Raw genomic sequence first — 13,465 nt, 5'->3', positions numbered from 1 at the left:
ATGGAGCATCAGAATAAGTGAAAAGAATTGATATAACTAAAGAAGAAATAAACAAACATGCAATTGTAGCTGGAGATTTCAACACTGCGCCCTCCATACAGTCATGCATTGCTTATTGACGGGCGTTTGTTCTGAGAAATGCATGATTAGGCAGTTTTGTCATTCTGCAAACATCGTAAAGTATACTTACAAACCTGGATGGTGTAGTGTCCTACCCACCTCGGCTACACAGTACTAATCTTATGGTACCACTGTCATACATGCGGTCTGCAGTTGACCAAAACATCATCATTTGGCACATGACTGTAATTGTAGAACAGTAATTCATAACTGACAGAAACTCAATAAAGACATAGAAGACTTGAACAACTCTATTAATCACCTTAACATAATTAATATTAATAGAATAGCCAATAACAGCAGAATATTCATTCTCTTCAAGTGCACATTCACCAAGATGCACCATATTTGGGGTCATAAAACAAGTCAATAAATTTTAAAAGATTCAAGTGGTACAAAGGATGTCTCCAACTATATTAGTGTTAAACCAGAAATCAATAACAGAATGACTGATTTCTGGAAAAATCTCCAAGTATTTGCAAATTAAATAACACTTTTAAATAACCCAGGGATCAAAGAAGTAATCACAAGGGAAAGTTGAACATATTTTGAACTACATGAAAGTGGAAATAGAACATGTCAAATTTTGTGAGATGTGGCTAAAGTAGTGCCAAGAGGGAAATTTATAGCACTATGTGGACATATTATAAAAGAAGAAATGTTTCAAATCAGTGATCTAAGCTTCCACTTTAATAAACCGAAAAAAGAATAGCCAATTGAACCCAAAGTTAGAAGGAAGGAAATAATACAGATAAAAGCTAAAGTAAATGAAATAGAAAACAGAAAATCAATAAAACTAGAAGCAGTTTCTTTGAAAAGATCAATAAAACTGATAAACTTCTAGATAGACTGGTCAGGAATAAAAGCAAGAAGACACAAATTCTCTATTTCAGAAACAGTAGAAGAGACATCACTATAAATCTTACAGAAATGAAAATGATAATAAGACAATATTATGAATACCTCTAAGTTAATAAATTTGATAAATTAGATGAAATGGAAAAATTCCTTGAAAGACACAAACTGCCAAAGCCCATTCAAAAAGAAATAGATAACTTGAATCACATTGTATATATTAAAGACTTTGAATTCTTAATTTATAAAAACATTCCCACAAGGAAAACCCCAGGTCTACATGCCTTCATTAATGAACTCTACCGAACATTAAAGGAAGAAAAAGTACCAGTTCTTACAGATGTTTCTACTAAGTAGAAGGGGAAGGATTGCTTCCCAACTGGTTTTATGAGGCCAGCACGACCCAGATACGAAAGGAGACAAAGAAAAGAAAACTACACACCAACGTTCCTCATGAACCTAGACACAAAAATCCTTTAACAAATGAATACAGTCAGATATAAAAAGATACATCAGGATTCAGTGAGATTCATCCCAGGAATGCAAGGTTGGCTTTATATTTGAAAGTCAGTCAATACAATTGACTATACTAAGGAGAAAAAATAAAGTCCATTCAATCATCTCAATAAATGCAGAAAAAGCATGTCACAAAATTCAATACCCATTCATGAAGAGAAAAAAAAAACTCCCAGCAAACGAGGCAGAGGAGGAAATTTCCTCAAACTGATAAAGAGCATATAGGAAAAGCCTATAGCTAACATTACATTTAGTAGTGAAAATCAGAAAGCTTTCCCCCAAGATTGGGAACCAGGCAATGATGTCTGCTCTCACCACTTTTATTCAACATTGTACTGGAGATACTGGTTATCCTGACATATTTCAGTGTGCATGAGTAATAATGATAGACAGTTTCCTGCATAACTACAAGGCCTTTGCCACCCTAACAAAATTAACAATTCTGGTGTCACCTAATACGACATCCATATTCAAAGATCTGTGATTGTTTTAAAAATGTGCAGTTTACTTGGTTTGAATTTGGATCCAAACATGATTTACACAATGTATCTGGTTGTTATATTTCTTAAGTCTCATTTTAAACTTTTCTATGCATTTACTTGTTGAAGAGACCCATCACTTGGTCTAGAGTGTCTCCCGTTCTGTTTGCATGGTCACTGTTTCAATCAACTTGCTCCTCTATCCCCTCATAATTCTCGTCAAATGGAAGTTAGAGCTAAAGGCTAGGCCACATTCTAGTTAAGCTTCTTTCTCTTTTCTTTTTCTTTTTTTGTGTGTTATACTTCATCAGCGGTGCTATGTGATTCTTGAAGCATCATAGCAAGGAGGCACAAATAGCCTGGTTGACCCACTCCCAGTAACGCTGAGATCAAGCAGTGAGTTTATGTGCTAAACTGTACAATACCCCACCAATCTTTCATCTTATGGTTTCATCTAGTGATGATTTTTTGCTAGAATCAATCAAGTTAGAGCTTTTGGTTTTTTGGGTTTTTGCAGGGAAAGATTCCCTGTGAGCTAACATCTGTTGCCAATCTTCCTCTTTTATTTTTTCTTCTCCCTGAAGCCCCAGCACATGGTTGTCTGTGCTAGTGGTAAGACGTTCTCTTCTTCTATGTGAGCCACTGCCACAGCATGGCAACTGACAGACAGGTAGTGTGGTTCCACGACTGGTAAGCAAACCCACACTGCCAAGCGGTGAGCGCTGAACATTTAACCACTAGACCATCAGGACAGAGTTTTGAAGTCTGAGATTATGTTGTGCGCATTCTAACCACAGGTCTTAGTTAGTGTAGCCGCCCCTGACGCAGGAAGGGTTAATAATCACTGGAAAAGGCTTGCCAACAAACTGTGACCCAGAGGTGAGAAGGCCAGTCAGCCAATGACGGGTAAGACCTCCAGGGCAAGGCAACCTAAGACAGGCGCGGTCGCCTGGGGGCACAGATGGAGACACAATATCGATATCAGGAGCAGGAGGGGCCGTTGCCTAGGAGACCTTGCCTGCTCTGAGATGAAAATATACAAGCACAGCAATAACATGATAATATCAAAACAGAGGCCGAGGGAGGGCTCCTTGAGAAATCACTAAGAATTCTTGGCATTCGCTAATTACTTCATCCAGAACACCTGTGTATGTTTAACAGATGTAAGCTATGTATATATTGAAACACTGGTTATAATAAACTCAGAGTGGCCATCAGCCCTCTCCTCATCTATCCTGATGTGTACGTTGGATTGCGACACCGACAGTTAGGACTAGAGATTAACATATATAACCGCTCGGAGTACTTTTAAATAAGTAAAGTACAGCTGTTCATCTTTTGAATTAAACTTTTTAATTTTTGAGATAATTTTAGATTCATATGCAATTATAAAAATAATACGGAGAGATCCTTGGTAGCCTTTCCCCAGTTTCCCCTAGCATCAACATCTTGCAAAACTATAGTAAAATATCACCACCTGGAGGTGCCATTGATGTAGTCAAGACACTGCTGCTGTCAGATGGTGTCCTATAAATGTTGATTAGATCCTGCTGCCTGATGGTCCTTTGGAGTTCTTCAATATCCTTGCTGATTTTCTGGATAGGTGTTTTCTCAATTGTTGAGAGAGAGGTGTTGAAATCTCCAGCTATACTGGTAGATTTGTCTATTTCTACTTTCAGGTCTATCACCGTTTTTGTTTCTTTCTTTTTTTTTCTTGAGGAAGAGTCACCCTGAGCTAACATCTATTGCCAGTCTTCCTCTACTTTGTATGTGGGTCACTGCTATAACATGGCCATGGACGAGTGGTGTAGGTGTGTGCCTAGGAACTGAGTGAGGCTGCCGAAGTGGAGCACACTGAACTTAACCACTAGGCCATGGGGCCAACGCCTTGTTTCACATATTTTGGCAGCTCTGTTTGGTGCTTACACATTTAGGATTGCTGTACCTTCTTCCTGGGTTGACCCTTTCCATCATTACATAATGTCCTCCACTCTCTCTGATAATTTTCTTTCTTCAGAAGTCTACGTTGTCAGATATAAATATAGGCAATCCTGCTTTCTCTCTCTCTCTCTCTTTTTTTTTTTTAGGGGAAGATTCGCCCTAAGCTGACATCTGTTGCCAATATTTCTCTTTTTCTTCTTTTCCCCCGCCAAGGTCCCAACACAGTCATGTATAGTTATAAGTTCTTCTTGTTTTTCTATGTGAGCCACTGCCACAGCATGGCTACTGACAGACAAGTGGTGTGGTTCTGTGCCCTGGAACTGAACGTGAGCCACTGACCCAGAGTGCACCAAACTTTAAGACTAGGCCATCAGGGCTGGCTCCCGCTTTCTCTTGGTTAATGCTCACATGATGTATCTTTTTCATCCCTTACTTTCAGCCTTCCTATATCACTATATTGGAAGTGAGTCTCTGCGGAAAGCATATAGTGAGGTCAATTTTTTTAATCCACTCTGCCAAACTTTGCCTTTTAAGTGGCATATTTAGAACATTTACGTTGAATGTAATTATTGGTGTGTTAGGGCTTAAGTCTGCCATTTTGTTTATTGTTTTGTTCTCTGTTTTTTGTTTCTCTCTTTTCTTTTTCCTGCTTTCCTGTACGCTAATTGAACTTTTTTTTTAGAAGTCTATTTTGATTTAACTGCAGTATTTTCTTCTGCTTTGTCTCCCCAAATACCCGCAGTAAATAGTTGTATATTTTAGTTGTGGGTCCTTCTAGTCGTGGTATGTGGGGCGCTGCCTCAACATGGCCTAATGAGTGGTGCCATGTCCGCACCCAGGATCTGAACTGGTGAAACCCTGGGCTGCTGAAGCGGAGTGCGTGAACATAACCACTTGGCCACGGGGCCAACCCATAACTGCAGTATTTTTGAGGATAACTCTTTGTGTAGCTTTTTAAAGATCACTCTAGATAAACAATCTATGGGTGGCATCATTTTACAAGCTTAACTTTAATGTAAAAACTTTACCTCCTTTTCCCTTGCTTTACTCTCACTGTTCATAATATAATAGTCTTAAATATTTCTTCTATATGCCTCTAGAACCACATCCGACAGTGTTATAATTTTTGCTTCAATCATCAAATGTAACTTAGAAAACTTAAGAGAAGGAAAACCTAGTGTATTTACCCATATTTTGCTTACCGTGTTCTTTCTTCCTTCCTGGTGTTCCAGGATTCCTTCTTTTACCATTTTCTTTTCATAGAGAAAACTTTCTTAGGCATTCATTTAGGGTACAACTGCTGGCAACAAAGTCTCTTAGTTTTTCTTCATCTGAGAATGTCTTGATTCCCTCTGCATTCCAGAGGAATATATTTGGTGGGTGTAGGATTCTGGGTTGATGGTTCTTTTCTTTCAGCATTTGCAAAATTGTTGTGCCACATTCTTCTAGCCTCCGTGTTTTCTGATGAGAAATCTGCTATCACTTGAATTGTCTTTTCCTTATAGGTATCTTTTCTCTTGTCTGCTCTTGAGATTTTATTCGTTGTCTTTCATCTTCAGAAGTTTGACCCGCATGTGTCTTGGTGTGATTCTTGGGTGTTTATCTTGTTTGAAGTACGTTTCACTCTTTGAACGTGTAGGTTTAATGTGAAATTTGGCAAGTTTTCAGCCGTTATTTCTTGGAATACTTTTTAAGCCTCTCCTGTTTCTCCTTCTCCTTCCAGGACTCTGATGACATGAATGTTAGATGTTACATCATTTCTTCTAGTCCCACCATCCCTGACACTCTGCTCTTTTTTTTAAAAGTCTATTTTCACTCTATTGTTTAGATTGTGTAATTTATATTATGCTTTCTTCCAATTCATTGACTCATTTTTCTGCCCCTTTCATTCTGCTACTGAACCCTTCCACCAAGTATTTTATTTTGTTGTATTTTTCAGTTCTAAAATGTCCAAACAGGTGCTGGCCCTGTGGCACAGCGGTTAAGTGCGCACATTCTGCTTCGGTGGCCTGGGGTTCGCTGGTTCGGATCCCGGGTGCAGACCTGTGCACCGCTTGGCAAGCCATGCTGTGGTAGGCATCCCACGTATAAAGTAGAAGAAGATGGGCATGGATGTTAGCTCAGGGCCAGGCTTGTTCAGCAAAAAGAGGAGGATTGGCAGCAGTTAGCTCAGGGCTAATCTTCCTCAAATAAATAAAACAAAATAAAATAAATAAAAATAAAACAAAATGTCCAAATAGTTCTTTGTATCTTTTCTTTCTTCGCTGAGACTTCTATTTTTTCATTTGTCTCCAGCATGTCTGTAATTGCTTACCGAGGCGTTTTCATGATGGCGCTTCAAATCTCCGTCAGATGATTCTAGTATCTCTGTCCTCTTGGATTGGCATATACTGATTGTCTTTTCTTCATTTAGTTTGAGACCTTTGTGGTCCTTGCATGAGAAGTGATTTTTTATTGAAACCTGGACATTTGGTTATTATGTTATGAGACTTAATCCTATTTAAACCTTCTCTTTTAGTGGGTTTCTTCTCACGCTGGGCCTCATTACTGCCAGGTGGGGGTAGGAATTCAGGCTCCCCGCTAGGCCTCCACTGACACCTCCCTGGCTAGGCACGCCTCCTTACTGCTCCCCATGTGGGCTCCGTGGACACCACTGGGGCAGGGGAGTGGGTCACCTCGTTACCTCTGGGTGGAGATGAATGTCCTGACTCCCCACCAGGCTCCTCTGACACCGCCCAAGTGGGGAAGGGGAAGGGCTCCTCGTTACTGCAAGGTGGGGGTGGAAATCCAGGCTCCCATGTGGGCTCCACTGACACTCAGGTGCTGGGGGGTGGCGGTTGGGAGGCCTCATTACTGCCTGGTGGGGATGAAAGTCCCAGCTCCCTGTTCATCCTCTCTGACATCACTCCATCAGGGGTTTGGGGTGCTTCCTTACAGGCTGGCAAGGGGGGAAGTCTAGGCTCCCCATTCAGCATTTGCTGGCGTGGGTGGTACTGGGGTAGGGTGGGGAAAGGTGTCACAATTTTTATACTATGGCGTTTGGCTGGAGTAACGCAGTTATTTCCTAAACTTTTCTGGCTTTCCAGGCAGCCCCTTTGCTGGTTCTCTGGCTAGAGCAGGCAGGCTTTGGAGGGGGACTTTTTTGTCTGGGTGAGTTGGCATTTCCAGGTTATGGCTTCTTCGGCTTCAACTCTGGCATATGTGAGGCAAAGAGAAAACCCAGGAAACTCCCTCTGTCGTTCTTTGGGTCCTGAGGTCCTTAGCCAGTCTGGCCTCTTCTTTCCATCTTTCAGGGTCCTCTTATGTTTGTGTTCTAGATAATATCCAGAGGTTTTATTTGCACTCAGCAGAAGGAATGAGGAAAAGTATGTCTACTTCCTCTTGCTGAATCCAGAAGTCATTCTGGCCCTTTAAAAATAAAGTTAAAAGTACACTTGGCATGCAATTTAGCAATCCTACTTCTAGATGTGTACCAAGGTGAAATAAAAACGTATGTTCAAAGACTTCTACACAAATGATCACAGCAGTTCATTCAATGAAAGCCTCACCCTGGAAACCAGTCAACTTGTGAACAGATAAACAAAGGGTGGTATATCCATACAATGGAATACAAGATGATCAGAATAAAAAGAAATGAACTACTGATACAAACAACATGGGTGGATCTCAGATACATTGTGCTAAGAGAAAGAAGCCAGACACAAAAGTCTGTTACCGAAAGTCCAGTCTCTGATCCTGATGTCAATCCAAAGAACGAGAACAGAGTCTTGGGAGAAAAAGGAAAGGCTTTACTTTGCCAGGCAGAGGCAGAGGCAGAGGGAGCAAAGCAAGGGCTACTGCCCCCAAAATTGTTTGCTCCCTGTTAAGAAACAGGCAGAGGTTTTTATTTGGGATTTTAGATAGGGGAAGGGGACCATGGCCTTCTTGGTCAGCGTTTTCCCATGGCCTGTGTCTGGGGCTGCTTCCAGCAGAGGAGACAAAGGATTTCTCAGATGAGCGTCCCTGGCTGTTTAGCTCCATGGTGGAAGGTGCACTGGCATCAGAAAGCCAACGAGTTGGGTCTGGGAAGCTTCAGTTTCTTGATAATCTCTGGACATTAGTTTCTCTGTACAAGAACTTCAAGGTCCTGGGATAGCCACAACTGTAGTGGGAGGCCAGCCTGAGGCCATCTGGGCCTTAACAATTCGTAACTTCTATTTGGTTGTGTCGACGAAAATAATCCATAATCAATCTATAAATGAAAATTTGGGATAAGTTTATTCTGAGCTAAAATGTGAGGACCATGGCCTGGGGCCTTTTCTCCCGAAGGAAGAAAGGGCACCGAAGAAGTGAGGTGTACAGACTGGTTATATACCCCCAAACAGGATGTTTCCCATATGATTGAAATGTCCCTTTTACAATAGTCGTGAGACTGCTCTGTCGGCACAGCAATTGATGGAAACAGCAGGTAGGTCTGCTGTCTCAGTGAACACAGCAGGGTGGCAGGTCTGCTGTCTCGAGCTGGGTGGTCACAGGTGAGCTGGGTGCTCAAAGGTGAGTGCAGCAATCAGTTCCTAGTCTAAGGAAAGATGCTTATCCCTAAGGAAATGCCAATGTTGGGGGAAGTTGCACCTTTATCTTAAGGCCATTTGTTCTTGCCATAGTAAATGTTTTAAAGCAGATATGCAACACGTGCTCAACAGCCACAGTCAGGCCCCTTTGGAAAAAACAAAGTCAGGCCGAATTAGGTTTATACCAAATGGCTTCCTCATATACTCCAATATATCTTATTGCTTGCCATTTCTATTTGTCAGTTGTAAAGCTCAGGGAGTCAGAGGCTAAAGAAACAAATATTTACATATGAGTGTAACTAAAGACCAAGGGAACTAGGAATGCAGGTTTTTACTTTTAACCCCATACATGCCAAGTCCACTGTAGGGGAACCAATATCAGGGCTGATATTAACTAAGAGCCGGTAACAAGTCTACATATTCTATGATTCCATTTATATAAAATTCTAGAAAAGGTAAATTAATAGTGACAGAAAGCACAGCAGCAGTTGCTAGGAGCAGAGTTCAGGAGGTAATTGACCACAAATGAGAATGAGGCATCAACTATACACTTAAAATTGGTGAATTTCATTGTATGTCAATTGCACAATAAAGCTGGTTGTGAAAGATTTATATTACCCCTAAATGCAAATTAAAACCGCAATGATATACTGTGACATTCCCCATAAGAACAGGTAACATTAAAAGAACTTTAAATAACAACTACTTTACCATCATAACGATTGATGGCCACAGCACTCCACTTACTGAGTCATGCTTTCTTATCAGGGGGCAAGTCTTGTACACAAGGCTCCAGAGAGCCATTGATTTGGGTAAAGCAGTTGAGATAGTCTCCGTGCCTAAAGGTTGAACAGCTCCTTATTCACGAACATAGCTAAGGCCTTGGGGACCAGGCTTGGCTTTGAATGGATCTTCTAATATCATATCACAAGAGCTCTGTTTTGGATGTGACCCAATTTTTGTGGTTCCAATTCAGAAAGAGCTTATTAAGGATGGAAATGTTGGATCAGAGAATTAGAGCTTCCTCTTAAATGAGACAGTCTCTCTCTTAGGGTCTAGCAATAGATTAGCTCAAAGGGTGTGCACTGTGCGGTAGGGGATCAAGGTCAAAGCTCAAACAAATACAACAGTATCTAAATGCCAAAGCCTCTAATTATTCTGTGACTATTACTGACGTTGTAATTCTGAGGGTTTGAAAGGGAGAGGGACCTGAAAGCACAGCTGGATTTACTGCTGCCCAGACCACTTCCAAAGCTCTTTACTTCGGGAGGCTCCTTTCACATTAGATGTTTGTCTGATAACTTGGTATGGAGGATTAAATAGAATTTCCAGATTTAGATGTGCTGGCCTCAGCCTGTCATAATGGAAGCCTTTATCCTTCCTGATTGGGCGCCACGAGCCAACACTTTGTCTTACACAAGTTGTGAAATGCCTTTGGAACCTACCTAATTAGCCCCTCATAAAGATTATTTGAAGGCTATATCTTGGATTTTGTCCTCACTCGAGACCTGTCCATTTCTGTCCAGCTCTGCTTGGACGGCATGAGGTCAGAGCATTTGCTTCCGTGGTGGCCACTATCAGAATATGCTGCTTAATTTCATTACTGTTATGAAATGTTTGGACATCTGTCATCAGATATTATTGTTCTAATAATTGGATGACCCATTGGGGGAATAATCCAGGGGGAGTTTAAATAAGCCAGTGGAAGGAAGAGAATGTGTCTGCACGCCTTGCCAGGTGAAAGCACATGGGCCTGAATGGATCCTGAAGAGAAGACATTAGCCATATCCAGTGTCACAGACCAAGTGCCAGTAGTGGCAACAATTCAGTCACTAATGCTCAGTGCTGATGGATTGGCCGCTTTTTTACTGAAACTTCAACAGCCCACAAGGATTTGACAAGCACTACTATCTTTTTCCACCTTCCAGATGGGGCTGTGAAACTGAGAACAGCATTGTAGAAATCCTTGAAGGAGGAGAGTACCTTCTTCTCGCCTGGATGGGGCACTGTTCCAATCCCCTGACAGGCGCAGGCTCTGGAATATAGGCAGTTCCCCTTCACGCTTCCTGCTGAATTTATGGATGCGACTCCATGGGACCATGAGTGCGTCCAGCCAGCACATCACAGCATCGCACCTGCTCAGACAGTTCTCAATGGGCGTACTGACCATGACGTCCAGTGAGGGACCGGCCATTGACTCCGGACAAAATATTCAGAAGCCCTCATGTGAATTTCAGCCTCAGGGGATGGGTTCCAGTCCCTTTATCCATATGCCAGAGCCACACAACTCTATGTGAGGGGACTTCTGGGGAGAACCCTTGTCCCCTAACCTTGTCATAAACATAAGCTGCATTCTCAGGCTCGTGGGGTTTCCTCCCTTCAGGGTCTGCATCAGTACTGAAGACCTATCATTCTACCAGGGTTAGCCCAAGAATCAGAGCCAAAGGGACTGCAATTGGGAGAGGCCAGAGGCCCAGTGAATCGAACATGAAATACTGCATTTCCAGCTCTCAAGAAAGTTGATAATAAATGTATAACTTATTCGGAATATTTGTCAACGTTTACCATCTACCATGTAATGTAATGCAGTGATACCACTGGCCATGTGAAAAGCAGAAAACACAAAGCTAAACTGGTGTTACAGCTGAATGTTTGAGTGCCCCCAAAACTCCTGTTGACACCCTAACCCCCACGGTGAGGCATTAGGAGGCGGGCCTTTGGGAGGTGAGCAGGTCCAGGTGAGGCGAGGAAGGTGAAGCCTGTGATGGGATTAGTGTCCTCATCCGAGGAAGAGACTAGAGCGCTCGCTCCACCACGTGAGGGTACAGCAAGGCCGCTGTATGCAGACCAGGGAGAGGGCTCCACAGACACCCACTCTGCCCGCACCCTGATCTCGGACCTCGCGCTCTCCAAAACTGTGAGAAGGAAATGTTTGTTGTTCACTATGGGATCTTGTTACAGCAGCCCGAACAGACGAAGACAGTTGGCGTGAACATCTTGAAATAATTGCTAATTTTTGAAGTAGAAGATTGTGTCTAAAGATTACGATTTAATTTGTGCAGTGCAGAAGGTCTATTTGCCTATCACTATGACACGGTTCAGATCCCAGGTGCAGACCTACACACCATTCATCAAGCCGTGCTATGCTGGCATCCCACATACAAAATAGAGGAAGATTGGCACAGATGTTAATTCAGTGACAATCTTCCTCAAGCAAAAAGAGGAAGACTGGCAACACATGTTAGCTCAGGGCCAATCTTCCTCACTAAAAAAGAAAAATAAACCTGTTCATTAGCAGTTAATCTCCGTTTCCTCCCAGCCCTGGGCAACCATGAATCTATTTACTGTCTCTAACAGATTTGTCTATTCCAGACATTTCATGTAAATCAAAATCATACAACACAAGGCCTTTTGTGACTGGCTTCTTTCACTTAGCACAATGTTTTCAAGGTTCGTGCACATTGTGGATGTTTCATTACCTCATTCCCTTTTTCTTTTTCTGCTTTTCCCCCCCAAATCCCCCCAGTACATAGTTGTATATTCTAGTTGTGGATCCTTCTAGTTGTGGCATGTGGGACGCCGCCTCAGTGTGGCCTGATGAGCGGTGCCATGTCCATGCCCAGGATCCGAACCCGTGAAACCCTGGGCCACCACAGCAGGGCGTGTGAACTTGCCACTTGGCCACGGGGGCGGCCCCACCTCGTTCCTTTTTACCGCTGAAAGTATTCCATTGTATGAATATACCACTTTTTATTTACCCCTTCACCAGATGATGGACATTTGGGCTGCTCCCGCTTTTTGGCTATTACGGATAAGGCTGCTATGAACCTTCATGTACACGTTTCTGTGTGGACGTGTTGTCGTTTCTCTTAGGTATATACCTAAGGGGTGGAACTGCTGAGTCATACGGTAACTCACGTTTTATCTTCTGAGGAAGTGCCGGACTGTTTTCCAGAGTGGCTGCACCATTTCACACGCCCACCAGCAGAGTATGAAGGTTCCAATTTCTCATCAACACTTCTCGTTGTCTTTTGTTACTATAGCCAGCCTAGTGGGTGCCAACTGGTATCACTGTGGGTTGATTTACTTTTCCCTGATGGGTAATGATGCTGAGCAGCTTTTCACGTGTTTCTTGGCCATATGTATATCTTCTTTAGAGAAAGGTCTATTCCAATCCTTTGCCTGTTTCTAAATTGGGTGTTCTATTTTTTATTATTGAATCGTAAGTTCTTTGTATATTCTGGGTATAAGTTCCTTATGAGATATGTGATTTGCAAATATTTTCTCCCACTCTATGGGTTGTCTTTACACTTTCTTGATGGTGTCCTTTGAAGCAGAGACATTTTAAATTTTGATAATGTCCAATATCTCTATTTTTTCTTTTGTTGCTTGTGCTTTTGGTGTCATATCTAAGAAACGATTGTCTAACTCAATGTCATGAAGATTTGCTACTACATTTTAAGAGCTTTATATTTTTGGCTTTTACATTGAGGTCTACAATCCACTGAGTTAACTTTTTTGTGTATGGCCTGAGAAGGGGTTCAACTTCATCCTTTGCATGTGGATATCCAGTTGGCCAAGAACCATTTGTTGAAGACTATCCTTTTCCCATTGAATTGTCTTGACCCTCTTTTCTAAAGTCAGTGACATTAAGGGTTTATTTCTGGACTCTCGATTCTATTCCATTGATTTGATATGTCTATCCTTATGCTAGTACCACACCGTCTTTATTACTGTAGCTTTGTAGTAAGTTTTGAAATCAGGAATTAGAAGACTTTTTTTTTTAAGATTGGCACCTGAGCTAATGTTGCCAATCTTTTTTTTTTTTCTGCTTTTTCTCCCCAAATCACCAAGTATATAGTTGTATATTTTTTTATCTAGTTGTGAGTCCTTCTAGTTGTGGCATGTGGGACACCGCCTCAGCATGGCCTGACAGCGGTGCCATGTCCGCGCCCAGGATCTGAACCAGTGAAACCCTGGGCCACTGAAGCAGAGCGTGCAAAC

Source organism: Equus caballus, chromosome 2 (genome assembly GCF_041296265.1).
Source record: "Equus caballus isolate H_3958 breed thoroughbred chromosome 2, TB-T2T, whole genome shotgun sequence".
NCBI lineage: Eukaryota > Metazoa > Chordata > Mammalia > Perissodactyla > Equidae > Equus > Equus caballus.
The sequence above is the reverse complement of the archived record's forward strand: the minus strand, read 5'-3'. Positions refer to the sequence as shown.